General features: G+C 23.6%; 2 long non-coding RNA genes across 2 annotated transcripts; both read right to left on the reverse strand.

Moving 5' to 3' along the window:
* Positions 1-411: 411 nt before the first annotated feature.
* On the reverse strand, positions 412-4,312 carry LOC132922641 (uncharacterized). The gene is made up of 6 exons (XR_009661036.1): positions 3,875-4,312; positions 3,625-3,669; positions 3,343-3,390; positions 2,423-2,455; positions 1,907-1,926; positions 412-660 (listed from the first exon to the last, which is right to left on the reverse strand). It is a non-coding gene; the product is annotated as an uncharacterized LOC132922641 (long non-coding RNA).
* A 7,150-nt stretch (positions 4,313-11,462) lies between these two features.
* LOC132921425 (uncharacterized) lies at positions 11,463-18,514 on the reverse strand. Its single transcript, XR_009660868.1, has 8 exons — positions 18,462-18,514; positions 18,077-18,124; positions 17,764-17,817; positions 16,455-16,478; positions 15,481-15,519; positions 13,681-13,731; positions 12,461-12,502; positions 11,463-11,511 (listed from the first exon to the last, which is right to left on the reverse strand). It is a non-coding gene; the product is annotated as an uncharacterized LOC132921425 (long non-coding RNA).
* Positions 18,515-21,319: the final 2,805 nt, after the last annotated feature.

Raw genomic sequence — 21,319 nt, forward strand, 5'->3', positions numbered from 1 at the left:
TTGCTGATATTTACATTTTATGAAAACAAAACTGGTTCTGCAACTGACGGAAAAACAGGTAGTCTGTTATAACACTTAACGGATATTCAATCAACTTTACTGCAACGGCAATAATTTTTTTTTTTGTTAATATTAACAATTTCAAATATGACTATATAGTCATTACTCTAAATGCCATCTAAAATGTTAGACAAGTGATATGCAGTAATAGCCTTATATTGATTTCTGATTAAAGAGCAAATATAATTTCCAATTTAAAGATTTTATTTGCACGATTGGATAGGTATTTTATTAATATTTTTTCTTCTTATGACCAACGGTTAACAATTTAAAAATTAAAAACCATTTGATTTTTAATTTTTATAATATTAGTACACAATTATTGATTATTATATTATTTGATTAGTTTATTGTAGATCTGGAGTATATGAGTAAATTATTTCAATTATTTATAATTACATGAAAATAATGCATGAAAAATTACAGAATTTTTGTAAAAACTAATATTAATACATTTATTAACATTATTAATAACAAATAGTTTAAAAAATTCTGATTTTACAACTTATTTTTTAGATCTTAGTTAATTATTTTAAGTGATTGATGTATAATCTTTATTCCTTTACTGCTTGCAAAACTCTGGTATATTAGACAATATCACTAAAAACAAAACAAAAAGTATGTTTAAGAATTAGTATTAGCGTATTATGGATTAATTGTAAATTTTAAGATTTTAGAACTGTACTTAAAATCTTAACTTCAATTCAGTTTAACCTAACAAATTAAAATTTCGACATCATACAAAAAAAAAAAAATGTCTTTCACTAATAGATTCATCACATATAGTTCTGTATTAATATTTAAAATTTCACAAATATTGGCTTGAACCATTTTTTTAAGTACGTTTAATGTTTGAATGCTCTACATTTTCAAAAAAAATTGTTGAGTATAGTTATTATAATATTATTTCATTAAAGTACCAAACTTTAGCAAACTTTGATTTAAAGAAAAATACAGATAAAATATTTTGGATCATAACTAACAGAAACATATCAATCTATGTAAAACTAATAGATCTTTTCACTTAGAATTTTAAATATTAACTGAATATAAATGATAAGTGTATAGAACTTTAATTTAAACTTGTATTTAAACAAGTATTTTTATTTTATTATTATTATTTGGTGGATAAACCTTCATAAGCAGAAGGTGGGGGAACTCTATGATTTCCAATTATGATTATATGTATTATTATTATATATACTTAGTTTATGGAAGTACTCGATAAAATAATTAATAATTTGACTAGTTAAATGATACACACAAGTTATTAAGTTTTTTTTTTTCAAATAATAAAATAGAATATTATACTATTTATTTATATATATTATGTGTGTAATATTAACCAAAATTAAAAAAAAATCAGTATAATATTAGTATTACAATGTTATAATGAAGTAATCATAAATCTAACTACTTTTTTAATTTAACGTAAACAAATTTATTTCTAAATATATTTTAAATTTTTCAGTTTTTTTACTAAAATTAAATTTTTGTAAGTTAAATCATAACCCCATTTAATACTTGTGGTTAATTTCTGTATTCATATTATAAATATAGTAAATTAGTATCTATTTAGTGATTAAGATTGACGATTGTTGTTACTAATTGGTTATTATATTACAGAACTAAAGTATAGTAATTTATAATTTTAGTAGTATATTAATATTTTCTTAATATTCTCTGATTTTTTATTGTTGATATATTAATACCATTTTTAGTTTAGAAAAAATATACAAAATATTTTACAAAAAAAATTTAAAGGTATGTAATCAAGTATTACTAGCAAATTACAAAAAAACATATTTTTCTCTCAATATTTAAAATAACTGTATAACATATTTACTACATGATGGTTATTACGACCTAGAATAAAAAGCAATACAGATATTATTTATACAATATAAAAATACTATTTACTTAGGCTAAGTTATTTCATAACCTGTGTTCTATTTGAAAGTTTGTTACAATATAACTACTTCTGTAGCATTAAAGTACCTACTGGTACTGAAAGTTAAATTAATCAAAAATAAATTTAAATTCTCATCTTTGGACATTTTATTATCAGAAATAACGAAATAAACTGAACATCGGAAAAAAGGCCGAGTAAAAAACGTCCCTAACGAATAAAATTTAAATAATAATCGATAGTATAAATAATTATAGCAATAGTAATCCAATACAGTCGGAGTTATTAAATTTGATATCATTTAAGATGTAATGTAAATTATTATTACATCTATCGACTATTTTTAGCACACATAGGTACATACATAGGTTGTATAAGTACATTTAATTCCAAGCACTGTTTATAATTTATTAGGTAGGTATGCAATTACTAATTAACAAGATATATTCTTACACCAGGCAACCGTTCCTTCAAGTCCATCGATCACTGAAACATAGAGAAATATTGTTGTTATTTGATGAGAATATAACATTTATTTAATTGTATAATACATTTCATAACATTATAAGTTAAATTAATTTTTTAGTATAAATCACGACTATTAGTACATAGAACGTTCAACGTATATGAATTACAGTTGTATTATTATTTCTGTATTATTGTTATTAAACTTATCGTCTGTATGCCGCTAAAATTTTAAGCTACCGTCACAATTTCCCTTCATTTCTATCTTGATTTATTTTTCTCTATTTTATAGTTCTATTATTTTAAAGCTCGACAAGTTCGTCATTATGATAACTATGATAAATGAGTCGTGTCCCGTTTCGCCACAGTTTCATTTGGCCACCAAATTTATTCTATTTTGCCGCCGGACCATTTCGCCGCATAACTCTTAAATTATTTTTTATTAAAATATAGTTATGAAGTTTGTGATTTGTATAGTGATGAACAAATACAATGAAATATTTATCATTTGAAACGATCTTAATACTATACTATATCTGAATTCTGAAAATTGAGGATAACATAAAACTTCTCCAATGTGGAAAACAACTTAAAAAAATATACAATAAATTAAATAAGTTCGAACAAAGAATTCGGCGAAACGGGTGATGTCCGATAAATGTATATAGAATTTTTTTAATGTTATATGTATCTATTTATATATCTATCTATATTATAAAAAATACCTTTACCTCGCCGGTTTAAAAGTTTCTCAATAACCATACTAATCAGATTTAATTCCGGTTTTCAATAATGGATAGCGTTTAAGAAGATGTTTGGTTTACGTGTAATTTTTTACGGGAAACACCTTTCGAAATAACCGTGCCATGTTAATAATATTAATGTTATTCTTTTTGAAGTTCACTTACATTTAGAAGCCTCTTCATCAAGATACTTTTTATATTCTTCTATAAAATCTGTAAAAATGATTACAGACAAATTAGGTATTTTGTATGAACACGCAAAATAGAAACCATTTAGATCCGGTAATCATTTCCGTATTTTCTATGTTCTACAATCTATATAGAATAGACTAAATATATTATTTTGAAAATGTTTCTATTATTATTAGTCGTTTGGGGAATAAATAAATGTATATTCAGTAGTTATATTAACTTTTTTCCTGTATTAAACTTAGTTATTACACTTACATGATTCTTTTATAGAGAATTTATAATTATCTAATCCATTTTCATCTATGAAAAAAAATGTCTTTGTTTTACAATCTAGACAATAATTTAATACACTCATACGTTTTAGATAACTAATATAGGTAATTGATTTCTGTAATATCCATGTACTAGTTTCATATTTATAATCAACAATTTTATCATTTCTAATTTTAAAATAGAAAAATATTATTAACCTATATAAAATTATCGTCATTCATAAGTTACTTACAAGTGAACCCATCAGCTTTTAATATAGCTATTAGGACAAATAATACATATTTTAGTACTTAAAGAGTAAACACAATTAATCAAAACAAAAATGTAACCGTCCCTATACTATTTAAAAAATAATGATAATGAACTCATTAGCAGACATTAGCAGCTTTTTATGGATAATTTTAGCGGTGCAAAGTACTTACTCTATGAATATTATAATTTTTAGCCAGAAATCATTATTTAATAGAGATTTTTAGGTGTTCAAGTCTCAATTAAAATATACAATTTATTTATGTTACATATTGGTCAATAAAATTGCACAAAAAATGTTCACCAATATATCCTCAGAGACGAACGGCTACTAATTTTTTTTGAGTACAGACGATTTTGACTTCAATAGGTATAAAACATATTTTACAAGTTTTATTTTATTCGTCAATAATAAATCATGTTGTTCAAATCATACTACTATCAACAAATAACAAATAATTAATTTTTAGTTCCTACAGATTAAAATTTTACAAATAAAATATAACTGTATACTAGTAGTAGATCTTCCGATTACAATTTGATCATTTTCTAATATAACATATTATAATATATATATTTATATATATGTGATATAATCGTTTATTAATATGTGTCAAAAAAATGTGTTATATTCCAACATTATTATAATAATATGATTATGTTTGAGTTTTTATAATGTTATTGATAAATTCAGTTTTCAAAGAACAGATTGCTCTAATCATAGCTAGTATAAATAATAAAATTTTAGTAAATTTACTAATATCCATATAAAATTTCTTACCAACACACACTAAATAATAATAAAAAAAAAAATTGGTATTATTATTTATTTTTGTTTTATAAATTATCTCACTAATTATCAAATGTAACTAGTTAAATTATAATCAATTACTAGCATAATATATATCATATGAGCAATCACAATAATATGTCTAAGAAGAAATATAATAATAAGTTCTTAAAACAATATTCATGGTAATACTATCTTCTACATATTATTCCTTAGTTCTTATACTTACCAACTGGTAAGAAATTGAAGCGATCGGTCTCACGATTCTTGAAATCATCTATAAATTAAATTACAATATGTCTATACAAAATTTACCATTATACTCCCAGAATTTTATTTAATACGAAATTGTAATACTGAAAATTAATTTTTAACACTATACTTCATTAGTATATTAATTTTATAAATATATAATAAATAATATGCAAAACTACTACATTGTTTAAAGTTTTTAATTAATTGTAAAGCATTTGTATCAAAGTTAATTTCTGATAAACTATTACTTTTTATCATGTTTTGTCGTTCCGTTGAATATCCTATAAAATCACCTAGATAAATTGTAATAATTATTTTTACATCATTAATCACTATGACGACTCATTTATTAATTACAAACTTTTATGAGTTATTTTCTTAATATAGATTTATGCTTAAATCGTAAATGTATATTATAATCTTACAGCTTTATAACTAATTGTTATAATACGTTTCGCGTTAATCTTGTTATAATGAATGGTAATGGAATATTTGTTATCATTGACTTTATTATCATTTTTATAGCGTAATAGTTTTAAGAAATTGTGATATCGAACTACGTATTATAATTTGTTATTCATATTGAATTATTTAAATTTTAAATAAAGGTGTCAGTTATGTAAATTGTCAAATATTAAAATAAATACGTTGTGGATCTAAATTATAATACCGTTTGGTTGATAGGAAAATTGAACCTGGTTAATTAATCTATGTTTTAGTGTTTCTCGATTTAAATACAATTTCAATACATTGTAATTTAAGTTTATACTGTTCCGAAATTATTTTTTTTAATAAATTGAAAGACAAAAACTGAGAAAATTGATAGCATATACTTCGTTTTTGTATATTATAATAATTGGTAATAAATTATTATTATAAATTATTATTTTTTTGGATAGTAATTAATATAATATATGTACAAGCTAAAATCATTTATTTTAGTTCATAATATAGATATTGACTTATACATATTTATAATTTTAACACAATATAATAAACAATCTTGGATTTTTAACTACTTAAAATTAAATTTATATAAAAATAAGCAAAAAAAATATACTATTATCTTCAGAAGATGTTTTGGGTTAAACATGTAAAAAAATATTGGTATTTTAAAAATATAGATACAAAATACATGTTATCCGTGGAACGGGAAATTAGGTATAAGTTTTTTAATTTCGTAAGTTCAACACCTTTATTTTTCTTATAAAAATATATTAAACATATTTTTTTTAAATTGTATCACAAAAAATCTTTTATATGGAACTTGAATTAAATATGTATAACAAAAATAGGATTATAAATATAAATATACATTTAAATGTCACTTATAATTAACATAAAACAATTCATTAAGTAAATTTATTAGAAATTATTTGTCAGTATAATTTAGTATCTTATATTTGATACCGACCGTTAGTTGTCGCAGTCATGAGTATAAAGTATACTTAAGTTTTAGAATATCCGTATTAACAAACATTGGCCATATCATATCTTAATATCGTTTTCACCTTATCGGTGTTCCAAACAATACTCATAGCGTTTTACTATACAAAAATACATACTTTCGTGAATTTTACACCATTCAGTTGAGTTTAGTATCTTGACTAAAATTAAAAATTAGTAAGATTTACATAAGAAAAGGTAACCTTATTAAATATTACCCTAAAACAGCAAAATCTTATTTTTTTTTAACACAACTTATTTCTTTTCATTATTTATAAAAATGTATTGCGAAATACCCCCTTTCATGATTTTTGAAAACAAAACACTTAGTTTAGTGGATATAATTTTATAAAAACAGTGGATCATATTTTTTATAGATGAAAATTGAAAATATATAATTATTATCATTTATCATTAGTCGTAGTCTACGACTCATCAATTCAATTTTCCTTTCAATAAGCAAATACTTATATATTTTTCAGTATTCACCACCGATTAGATTTAGGGAACTCTTTTTAATATGTTTATGAGCAGTAACGATGTCTTAGTGTGAAGGTAATAAGGGATGATTATTATCTAACTCTCCGTTAACTGCACTAAACTGTAAATCTTGTGAGGTTTTGATATTTTTTCATTAGTTGAAATATTTTTTTATCCCCACCAATGTCAGCTAGTATAATATAAGAATTAATCAGCAAATTAAGTGTTTACGGATGTTTTTACTTAGTATGTATTAGTAAATAATTATGGTACATACTCGTACTGTTTTTAATCTCTTCTATTGGTACTGCTGAAAAAATTAAATTAGTTAATCCGATGTTATCTAAAATTAATTTTAAGATTACCACTGATTATAATCAAAGAATTTTTATCAATATGTTTATGAGCATTAACGATGTCTAAGTGTGAAATAAATATGGGATGATTTAGCGTATTAAAATTAACTGTTTGCTATACCTGCAGAGTGTTGTTCCGGTGTGTCCGTTAATACTTTTTTATCAGTCAAATGATCTACATTTTCAACAGCAATGTCACTAATTTCAGCTACTGTAATATAAGTATTAGTCAGAAATAAAAGTGCTATCGTACACTTTTACTTGGGATTCATCAATAAAAGTACATATATTTTTTACCCTCTGTATCAAGGTATTTAGTATAATATGATAATAATTCTAAAAAAAATTTGCTGTACCAATCTCAATATCCACTGTGTCCGTTGATGCGTTTCCTGTATTGTCAGCTTCAATAATATTAGTATTAGTCAACAAATTAAATGTTCTCGTAGGTTTTTACTTGATACTCATTAATAATTATAGTACATACGTTTTCCATGCACTTCGGAAAGATAATTAGTATAATGTAATGATAATGCTGAAAAAATTAAATTCTCAATTCCTATATGTTATCTAAAACCAATTTTAAGTCACAAAATCAGCAATCTGTTATACTGTTATTGTATACAACGTAAATAACCTTTCAATAAGAAATACACACAGAGTAATACACTTTTATTAGACTTTATTTACAAATTAGAAATATATACTCTTGAAGATCTTACATATCATTAATTTATACTGTTTTACAACAATTAAGTACATAAAAATCGCATACCTCATACTAATTAATTTTTGTATTATTGATAACATATCCGTAAAGAAGAATTGTTTTCTTAAAATCAAAATATGATAATACTCACAAGGTTCTTTCTTGGAAAATGCATAGTTGAATATTCCTAACTTATCTGAAAAATAATTATAGGTAGGTATGCTTTAAATTCAATTGAATTACAATTATTTTAGTTGAATTGTACTCGGGTTAAAAAAACAGGTAATGGTAAAACTATAAGTAAACTCAAGTAAAAACTAGTTAATGAACAAACTGCTCTGTTATTCAAAAAAATGTTTCGGCAAAACATTAGTTTTCTTTCCCGCTAACAGATTTAGAACTGACGATGATTTTAGTCAGTACTTGGTTAAAAACATTTCTTTTTATATGATATAGTATTATATAGCTGTCCCTATGAACTTCGTTGCCTATACAGGCCGTACAAAATGTATTTGTATTAAATTAAGTTTTTTTGAGATGCATATGAATTGCCGCGGCATTTTGTATAGAACAACAAAGAAAAATATTTTTGAATATTCGCCTGGTCAATGAATACCGTCAAATTAACACATCGGTTCGTTTTCCTCAGTATTGATTAACAAATATTATAACTCACAATCCTTTATAGCCTCACTCAAAAATAATTTCACATTCTAATGGTAAAAGAAATTTCAAAATCTGTGCAATAACTTCAACGATTACTTCCTACAAACAAACTCACAAACTTGCCGCTTTATAGTAGTATAGTATACATAGACAGATAAAGGTTATAATTATGTCAATACATACATTTTGTTGTAGTAATGTATTAATTCACATTGAAAAGTAACTGTACAATTTGTATTTATATATAATTAAAAGAGAAGACCGCATTGGATAAAACACCAATGAACACTGTTATTTTTTATATTTTTATAATTTCAGTACATTTTTAAGTTAAGTCTTGGTTCATTTATAATTTTATTTCTAAATAAAACAAGTTTACACAGCGACAAAAATCATTTATTATTTATAGTGCTAACTTTACATGGTAAATATGGTATTAATTTGAAATTAAATTATTAATGTAAACCCTAATGATTTGAAACCTGATTAGATTTAGAGTATGGCAATATAAACTAAATGGCATTTATATACCAATATAATGCTATTAAATACGGCGCGACGTTCATAAGTAACATTAATAATACACTTATTAATTTATGTTTTCATCATGTTTTATCCTTCAACGAATGCTGCAGTTTGACCATCACTCGTTTTTAATCAAAGTACAATTCAATTAGTTAATATAAGTAATAAACAAAAAGTGTAAAAAAATATAAAAGAAAATTCAATAGAATTTATGAAATTAAAACGACACTTTTTAAACCACATACCTAATATTCTTACATATTATATAAATATATAGATCGAGTTTTTAATTAGAATTAACTACTTACAAACATATCCTCTTTCTTTTAGTTCATCTATAAAGACAATATATATTAAATATATTTAAAAGTACAATTAATATACGAAATAAAGATTGACATGAACTTATTAGGACAGCAGATAAAAAAAATGATTTAAAATCAAATTTCGTAATTTTCGTAATGAGAGTATTTGAATCATATTATATATATATAATATATTATGTCTGTAACTTTTAGTTTTCTAATTCAGCTGATATGTATAATATAATTAAGAGATAAACGATGGTTCTCACTAGCACAAAAGTTTCAGAGCGTTTTAATAAAATAATATTTAAACTAGAAAGAAAATATAGGAAAAGATTTTGTGGATTTTTTTTCTAACGCCTATCATCTGTATTTTGTAAGTTTATTATTAATAATAATGTCAGGTTATTTAGTATAGTACGAGGGTAACTAAAATCTTTGGTTGGATTAAAAAAAAGTCTATATAATATTAAGTTGAAAAAACGTCGATGTGAATAGAATGTAGACAATAAAAAAGCAACTAAAAATGTAAAAGTATTTCGACGATCGTCTAATTTGTGTTAAAAAAATTTAACGCCTATATGGTTCTGTGGGCTAGTTTAGTTAGATAACTCTATGCTTAACCTGCGATAAAATGATAATAAAACATAACCATAATATGAGCACTATTTAATCATTATAATTAGTATTTTTAAACATAACATTCACAACGAGTTGCCTTCATAAGCTCTCATAAATTTGTACTATTATTACAAATATAACTATTGTGATTAATTGATAATTTAATAACAATATAAGAAGAGCAAAATAATTTTTACCCATTAGCATGAAAATGAAATAAAACACTTTTTGATAGAAAAATTAAAAAGATATTTGTCTTGAAATCCTAATCATATTATACATTTTAACTAGGAAAGTAGCAACTTACTTTACATGCTATCTAAATATCCAATCAAACAGCTAATACAATGATACGTTTCATACGATCTTTCACTTTAATATTGGATTCACATTACACATATCAACCAAATCAATTTATACAGAATACATTGAACATTATTAATTTCATAAAATGAAATAAAACAAATTAAATATACCTAACAATGTTTTATTAAATGTCAATTGATTTATTAATTATTTTTATTATATGAACATTGCAATTGACAGATTATTTATTGGAACAAGATAACATATTATGATATACTAACTGGATTTATCAAATTCATAGTTTCTATTTGTGCATAGAATTAAATTAAAATGAAGATAATTGTAAGATATATAAATGTTGATTATATTTTATAATATAATAAGGAGTAAGGACTTCAGTTTCCCAGTACAATAATAGATTATATAATATACTATAATATAATTTATATAGATAATATTAACAATTATTATTTATTAGATATAATCAAAAAGGATTAATTATTACTATAAAGCATATTATTATAGATATATTTATATAATTACATCTTACCAACACACTCTATAAAATTACAAAAAAATATTATGGTAATTATTATTATTTTTTAATTGATTATATGACCAAAGATGAAATGTGCTTTAAGCTCACATTATTTTAATAATTCTAGCAAATATTTGTCTTACACTAAAATCAAATACTATTATTTATACAAAGTTAATAAATCTTCAGCATTCACCATCATTTTAACAAAATTATAAAATTAATTGTTATCAATGATACACTATCAATTAATGAAATTATTAAATTCATAACTTATAATATATACAAGAAATATTGTAAAAGTGATTTAAGGTGTAGTTATGATAATTAATATAAATTCTAAAATGAATGTTTAACATACTAAAAACTCTAAAGAAATAAAAGTAAACTTCAAATTACACTTAATGTAAATCAGCTCTATACTATCAAATTGAGTTTAGTATAAAAATATTATAATTTATTATTAAAATATTCAGCAATAAAATATTACAATCGTTTTCAATTGAAAATATTATGAGCAAATCCTCAAAGTAAAATATATATTTTAATAAATAATTAATATATTTTAGACTTGCGTTTTTCAACTGTAACAGTTGTTCCTTCTTTTATGCCTCCAACTTTAGCTACAAAGAGAATTTATCAATGTTAGTCATTTATATTTATTAAAAAGTATATAGTTTATATTGATGTGTCAAAAAATAATATTTAAAATTTAAATATTAACAAAGTCTGCACATAACTATAATGCTATTGTAGAATACCTATTAAAACATGACATTTTTTTTCTGGATTTAAATGATTTTGGTTTATTATTTTAGTCTCATTTTAGGTTATCCAACCATACTGTCTATACTATTAATGCATTTTTTATACAAATGTATTGGAAAATATTTACTGCAGTGCAGTAGAACTCTGTTACAATTCGTGAAAAACTATCGACTCTTGTTAACTGCCTGGATTTTCAGAGATCATTAGCACATTCGTCATGTCCTGTGGATAGACTTGTAAGTATATTATAAATTATAATATGTATTCAAATATTTTTTTTTTTGTATTTTAAATACTCTTTATACGTTTATTCTATTTACAGAATGCATAATACAATTATTACGTTTTGACGTTATATTTAAATAACCATCATATTTTTGTATTACTTTATTAAATACATATTCTAAATACATTTTAAAAGTACTTTAGACTATGCTCTCTTTAGATTCGTGTAACATATCTAGGACAGCTCTAAAACGACCCAAAGCTGAATACTTTTAGTGGTAACCATAAGGACTGCAACTGACTTAATAAACCTAATATAAGTAGTTGCTAACCGATAAGGAAAATTTTTAATGTGACTTGCACATAGTTGAATCAATAACCACTTGAAAACAAGAAAATTCCATTCACAAGACTGCTATATATTGCACAACTCAAGTTCTGGAGATTGTGTGATGTCAAGAGTGGGGGTAGTTAGAATATGGCAGAGAGAAGAAAGCTTCCCCTTATTGTGGTGATCAACACGTACAAATATTTCTCATTATAAAACATATTATTATTACTATTTATTATATCTAGTACCTGCATTTGATTCACACCACGTTTCCGCATTGTTTATTTTAGCTAAAACGATATAGATATTAATATATTGCTCCGTTAAATCAATATACTATAATTTTAATATTAAATTCTTATACAATTATTTAATTTCACAAACTAATCCAAGTTTTATATTAGTTCATCAACTAATATATTTAATTTAGTGTAGTCTTTCACATATGTTTAGAGATTAATATTATAATAGTATACCATGTAACGTCACACACTATTAGAAATCACATTAAATGTTGATGTTTAAATGATAAAATAAACTGAATAAAATATATTTAAAACTGTATTATTGTAAATTCATTAATTGTATTTGGCGGTCATCATTCAAATCTGTATATTTTTAATCGTTAATTTCACATAGTTTCAAAAAATTAAAAAAAAGTTTATTTTGGATAAAACCATATTTTCGTTTGAAACTTCTCACCAGATAACCATATTTAATCAAAATTACGAATACAACATACATTTTATTCATTTAATAAAAAATTTAAAACGTTAGAATATACATTTACTACAATTTACAATTTATTACAAAGTATTATCTATTATAAATACATTATTTTAAGATACATATTGATTTATTTTTAATGGTGTAGAATGTGCGTTTATGAATGGTAAGTGTACAGTTTTTAACGACATTCGTTTGATTAGTATAACCCTAAGATGACTGCTGCAATATTGAAATATGGTCTCACAGGACGCAGATTAACATCGTATTAGTTTATTGCCTCTGACAGCAACATTTTCAGGAATAATTTAAATCATATAATATATTTTATGATGTTCACTTTTCCTTTTTTCACTATTTTACCGAAAAATAAATATACTATTAAATTAATTATTACAATTCTTATACCCATAATATAAATATCATACACGCCATTGTATATTCAATTTTTATGGTTCTATTGTTAAAACTTTAATTAAATCAACAATAACATTTTCTATTAAGTATGATTAATTTCAAAAAAAATAAAATGTTGCTTATATTAATTTCACAAGATTTGTATACTCCTAGGGTCAATTGAAAAATAGACACTATTATATGATGTTACTATTACGAAATATGAGTTTTGTGTGGTTAATTATAAAATTAATATATACATAATAAAAAATATATTTTAAAATCCATTAAAATGTATTTCTGGTATTTTTATGGATTGATTTTTATTTCTTTAATGGATACATACTTTGTTTCATTTTAAAAATGATTGAATGCGTGTAAAGTTGATTAATAGCACCTAAAAAAAATATATTTTATAGATAAATCTCCATGTATAAGATTAATAGATATAATTAGTAGCTAAATAAATGGATGTTGATATAGATATCCAAAGTTAGTATCAATATATATATACATGGTTTTATAAAAAATGATTGATTTGTCCCGTGAAGAATCATACTTTAAAATCACTGAAATCTTATCACCACCAAAAATAGTCATATTAAATACATTAACTGAACCATTAGATGAAAGCAGAGAAATTGACTAAATCAGAGGAATGTCAAGAAATTCAAATCAATTTACAAAGGTAATAGAGTTACAGAAGAGGTCAATCTATAAATTATCCAATAGAATTTGTAAATTCATCGGAGCCTGCTGGAATGTCACCGCACATATTAACGTTAAAAGTTGGCTCCCCTAAACTGCTTCTTCAGAATCTAAACATGCCAAAGTTGTAGAACGAAATCATTCAAACCAATTGATGTCGAATATAATTAAAACAAGACAAATAATTATTAACAGCAAACAGGAGAATATATTTTAATGATTCTGTGTGATTCAAATTTCCAACTAATCCCACTAATTTCCCTGTTACTTTGAAGTGATTACAGTTCCTACTTTCCTAGTGTGGCTTGTATTCGCAATGGAAATAATAAGAGCAGTATGTCACTAGCAAGTCACTATGTCTTAACCATTAAGAACTAACGGATTAGATTTAGAAAATTCTTGTTTTTCGTACAGTCAACAATATATCACTTCTCTAAAGTATTAATTCCAAAAACTCTATACTATATTTATACACCGAATATGTAAACGAGGATAATTAGTTATAATCAGAGTTAGGATATTGAAAAATTTCAAAAAATGAACTTAAAACGTTATCTAAAAATCTAATTAAATAAGTGAAAAAACTGTATTTATAAACAATAATTTTTATTAGAGATATGGGTGTGATAATAAGGTTAGGTTATTTAAAATATGAATTATAATATTAATAAACAATATATACATTTATTCCAAATAATTTATAAATATAATACTCGATAAGCCTGTATAAATGGTATATGTCAGAAGAGCACTTGTTTAATCAATGTATATAACACTCAAGCAGCAAATCTTATCGGTACGCGATAAATTTAATCACAACAGAAACCCCACAATAATAATATTAAGGTTATTTTTTTAAATATTGTACAAATTTTATTTAAAATCTAAAATTTGAGAAAAATGCCCCACTTTGTACAAAAACTATAAAAAATCACGTTAAAAACAAAAAAAATGCAAAATAAAATTAGAACAATCTAAATTAATGGAGCGTGAAACAAATTTTTAGCTATATTTTAACCATTGTATAGAATCATAGGAAAAAAATGCAAAAGTCATCTGCATCTTAACTCTAGTAATAATATATTAAAATAAAAAAAAAGAACAATTTTTCAAGTTTTATCTACTGTTTAATGGGTGTTAGAACTTAGAAGTATACATATTCATTTAGTAGTCCACCAGTAACAAAATGATTAAGAATAGCTTTCTAGATGGCCATAGATTGTCCCTTCTCGATACCATTTTTCTTATACAATGGCTTATTATTCAAATCATATTTGTCGAATATGATTTACACTAGTCTTATTACACAATGGTGAATACATTTTTTATTCGTCTAAAATATTATTAATAGATTCATTTTAATGCCTCATCATGTTTTTCGTGAATCGTGACACCGTGGAAATCACACTATCATCATACATAAACTTATAAAACTTACATTCTTTTATTGAATCTGAATAATCTTATTTCGGAGTATCTAAAAAATAAATGAGTTAATTTATTAACTTATATCAATGTACAGACATTATTAATCTACGGTTTGAATAATGATTTTATAACTTATATGCTAGTATGATTATTATATTTCAAATGTTTATAAATCACTCATCGATAAGGGTTAAAAATTGTAATATACCAACCAGGTATTAAACATAAATATGTATATTAAGACTATATCTCCAGGACCCAAATTATAATTTCCATAATTTATTTCTAAACACTGCTGATCAAAAAAGAGATCAGAATTATTTCCTTAGAAGTATTCATATAATATAAGTTCCAATTTGATTTTAAAATTAAATCTACTAGAGAACCTTAATGTGACCTAGATACAGCTTCTACAGCTTCCCTTGCCCTAAAATATATTTTCTCCTATTGGTATTAATGTGCCTTAGTTACTCTACTTAAAATGAATGTGAATTTTGAAGATGAAAGTTACAATACTCTAATAAAGTTGAAGGTAGATCCATTATTTATAAAATATCAATAATAAACATGAAGAAAACATTTAAGGAAATAGGTTGATCAGTTTGAGCATTTTTTTTTATACATTACTTTATTAATTTATTATCAGCACAATGTAACATTTAGGTTGAGGGGGGGGGTACAATTTGTCCCAAAATTGCCCCTTAAATTATATAGTATCCCATGCCATTTTTACCAGTCCGTTTACCTAGTTTAGAGTGTATAACATGTTGATAGTGTATGACTATCCAGAGTAGACGTTTAACGTTACATGCCTGCCATAAAAAAAAAAGTAGCATGACCGAGAAGACAATTGATCAATATAATTGTATAACGGTAAATAAATATTTTATGATTAAACATAGTACGCTAGTTACATTTAAAATTAAATATATATATCATTCCTATATTGTTCCTAGTCGGTACAAAAATAGAATACAAACTTACGATTTGTTGTGTATAATTTGTCATCTAGAAAAAAATATAGGATGTGTTGTGTCAATTAAAATAATAGGTATAAAGAATTATTAACCAACAGAATAAATAATGATCATAATCAATAAAGAAAATAATTAAATTCGCGGTTAAAAGCTGTTGTTACGAGGTCTTATAATCTATATTATATAACAGGGGTGGCCAACTTGCAGCTCGCGAGACGCATGAGGCTCACGTCATCATCATATGCGGCTCGCTTCTAATTTATAAAATTAAAATTTACTTATTATAATATGTATAACAATAATAATATAATATAATATAAAAAAAAACGGGACAGTTGTCTACCCCCCATCAAAAAATTATTATTGTTATTTAACCCTTTTGAGTTTATTAACCTTACCTAAATTATAAAAGTGTTCGAATGTTTAAGAATATTTATTTTTTATTACCATTAATCAACACAATGTTGCATTTCAAAACTAATACAATTTTTTTAAACAATTAGGAAAATTTTCTTTTTATTATTAAACACTATTGTGAATTTAATTGTTCATTAGCATCGGTCCTTGATTCTTATTTTACGAAAACTGTTATCTGTTATTTGTAAATTTGGTTATAAAACTATTTTAGATTTGTTTCATAAATTGATTTATTTTAAAAATACAATGTAATAATATATAAAAACGGGAGTAAAACGAGACCATCTACTAAAAATGAAATAAAAAGCGTCCCGTTCGAAGTTTGTCGGGACAACGGGATATGGTGATCAAAAAATAAATAATAATCATAATCAATAAAGAAAACAATTAAAACCCAGGATGAAAGCTGTTGTTACGAATATTATACTCTACAGAATATAATATACAAATACTGCAATGTTTACAATGTAATACATAATATGGGTTCGACGATATTAAATAAGCCTCTTCTCCATTTAGAACAAGCACCTTCACGCTAGTCTATATCAGAATTTTATTTTTTGAACTAAATAATTTTTAATCAAATAGACTTTTTATTCCAATTAAAAAATAAAGTTATGCTTATAGTTAAACCACTACTCATCTAGTAATTTGTTACTAGAACAAATGTATTTAAAGATTCAACAGTAAATCAAAATCAATTAAAATAAATTTCATAGTGAACTAAATACAATAAAGAAAACCAATAAGACGTATTATAATATTACAATTTTATATTCCATTCAAATGCTAAACGTTAAGCCATAAAATAGGTATGTTATTTATTTTAAACATGATAAATATATTATCTACAATAAACAGAAAGAAATATTCTTATTATTAAAAATTATCATACTTACATTTATCTAAAGAAAATTTTTCATAAGAATCTTTCTTATTTGGAAAATTATAGACTTAAATATAAACAAGAAAAGAAAAAAAAATACAATTATAATTTATAAAAATATGTTTTTTTAAATAATATTTAGAAGAAATATACATATAATTTTAACAAATAATTTTTAAAAAATTCCAATTTTTTATATATATCTCAGTTTAAAACAATTCAAAATTTTGACAATCAAGTTAATCTAATCGATAGTACCACAATATTATAAATGCACATTGCAGTTTTTATGATTTAATTAATGTTAACGAATATTCAATACTTACCAAGATTAGAAAATAAATTAATAACATTTAGTAATCCATTATCTTCAGCTAAACCCAAAAGTCGTTGAAAATTAAAATTGATATTGTATGGATTAGTTTTCAATACATTGAAAAAATGTAATTATTTCTTTATTTTACAGTTTGTAATAATATTTATAATATTATTATTTATTGTATTTTATTTGTTTTGTAAATAGTCAGTAAACACAACAATACATTTAAAAGTCGTAACATGAGATATGATGTGTCATTGATCATTAATAAGCAATAGAAAAACAATCGTAAATGTCATTATGTTATACAGACGATTTTACTATGACTATGTACAATGATAAATCAAATTATATTGAACTTGTATCTAGAAAATGATCTTCATACTACTTACAAAAGAAACCTGCATTTGCTAAATCGTCTGTAAATAAATTTTTAAATTAAAATCAGTATTGAGTGTTAGGTATGATGATTTTAATTTCGGGAATAGTATTAATTATGACCAGTTAAGACCTTTTATGCACAAACATATTCTACAAAATATTTTTATTGAAATTAAATATGTAGTTTATATAAAACTGTAGTACGCGAAAGACTTCATGGTGGTACGCGGAGGGCCGTTTTTGGATAATAAACTCATTCAATTATTTAATTCATATGTTATTTTAAAAAACTAATAAATAAAAAATAATTATACTGCAGTTGTAGTATCTTACAGATTTATTATTTAAAATAAATGTATTTAACTAAACAATTTGGAATTTGGATCGTTCTATTTTTAATCATTAGTGGTACGCGACTGATTGATAATATACTTAAGTGGTACGTAAAAAAAAAGTTTTAGAACCGCTGGCTTATATAAATATGAAGACTTGCTTGGACAATCTGAAATAAAAACAGTTAGTTAATGAGCGATTTTATAACGATTATAAGGTATATACATTTTGCATATTTTAATGTTCCCAGAAGTTTCTCGTGAGAAACTAGTTTGCCACAATTACGAATATTTGATGACTAATATTAATTGTTCAACAATATAATAAAAATTATAAAATTACCGGCACTAGCATCATTAAAAATCATAATAAATGTAATGATTATTATCATTAATTTAATTGCAAAAGAATTCATATCCATTATTAATGTAACACAAAAAAGGTTAAAATGAATTCCAATGAACGAATAAGAGAACATTAGGAGTTGTATAAGTTTGGCATGTATTATTGTAACGTTAATAATTGTCATATCAAATATTTACAGTTGTTCTTTCTTTTGACGCTTAAAATTGTGTATTAGAACACATATTGTACATCTGTAGTAGTATACGCATTATGTAAAGATTAATCGAGAACACTCAATAGAGTAGAGTTCTACATTTTTAATTCTGTTTTTTAGTTGGTTCTTATAAAAAAAATATACACATTTTTATAGCTTGTGCATTTTTTTAAACTTAATAAGACATGTGCAATACACATTGTGCATGCGCATTACAACTTTTTTCTTGAACGGAAACCACCTATTTTAATCACTTATTATTTTTACCTGTTTTTTTTAATGAATTTGGGTAGTTTTACCTACTCTATAAATCTAAAATTGACCGAGTTACAGAAATTCAATAAAAGGAACTACAAAATGTGAACGATTTTAAATTGTTTGACTATAACTACTTAAAATATAATTATTTTAGGATTGTTTAGGCTTGCCATTTTCATCCCTATTTATTAAGGTGATATTTAAACGTTATTGTATGTTCATTTTAATTTGTGTATAAATAATAACTTATAATTCAGAAGTATTTTTGTTAAGTATTTGCTTATTTACGTTTTTTCTGCTATAAGTTATAATTCATAAATAAATTAAAGTGAAAATTATACAGTGGTTAAAATTAAAAAAAACGTTGAAATTCCATCTTAAATATAAGGGGTGAAAATGGCGAGCATAAATAATCCTAGTATAATTATTTTCAGGTTTGGAAAATCACGCGCATTTGTAGTTTTTTTGTTGAGTTTCTGTAACTATGTCAATTTTGCACTTAGAAAGTTGGAAAAACTACCAAAATTCATTAAAAATATAAGCAAAAAATAATAATTGATTGAAATAGGTAGTTGAAATTTAAGAAGATAAAGTTTTACGTCGACTGCGCATGCACACGTCAAATGAAGTTAGGTATTCAATCATAAAAATGTGTATTTGTATGTCAAAAAAACGATCTAAAAAACAGATATCAAACTACATAGTATGCACTAGTTATTGAAAATCTGTTCAATAACAAAACATAAACCAGTGTAATATTAACAACTGAGTAAATACTAAATAAACTGAGTATTATGAGGAACAATATAGATACGTATTTTATACGTCATTGTGAATACAATATTTTTGTTTAAAAAAACATCCACACGAATAAATAAATAAATAACTATATATGTATATATGAAACAAACTAGCAATACATAATATACCAAACGTATCAAATGTTTTGTAAATTGTTTTTCGTAATAACTTTAGAATATTTTTTTTATAAAAATAATAAATATTATTATCTTTTGGAAAGTATTCCACCTAAAATCGATATAATATATAGTTATATTATAACTGATAAAATAATTTTAAAAAATAATGCTTGTTAAAAAACCAAATAACCAGAATTTTCAACTAATTTAGCATTTCAATCATTTCATTACTAGATTATATACTATTTCATATTCCGTATAGTGCTTCAGTACACCATATTGTGTTCTATTTCACAATTTTAGACCTAAGAAACAACAACTGTAATTATTTGATTTGTTAACTAGCATTATTTATTATGTTATTTATCAAATAGTTATCGATTTTAGATATTATATTTAAATATTTTACACAAGATGATAATCTTTAATATTTTCGTAAAAAAAATTAATTTAACGATATTATATTTTACAAAAAACATTAAGTAACTTTGACATGTATTATTTATTAGTTATTTATAGTTTGTTTCATATTATAGTTATGCATCCAAATCAAATTATTCATGAGAATGTTTTTAAACAAAAATATTGTATTCACAAACGTACATTGACATAATAAATACGTATCTATATTGTATCTCGTAATATTCAGTATATTTAGTATTTACTCAGTTGTTAACATTACACTGGTTTATGGTTTTTTTTATTGAATCGATTTACAATAACTAAAATTTAAAAAATTCTTGTTTAGAACTTGTGTCGAACATGCAGTTCATAACTATAGTCTATGGTTAATATTTTT

Source organism: Rhopalosiphum padi, chromosome 2 (assembly GCF_020882245.1).
Source record: "Rhopalosiphum padi isolate XX-2018 chromosome 2, ASM2088224v1, whole genome shotgun sequence".
In the NCBI taxonomy this organism is placed as follows: domain Eukaryota; kingdom Metazoa; phylum Arthropoda; class Insecta; order Hemiptera; family Aphididae; genus Rhopalosiphum; species Rhopalosiphum padi.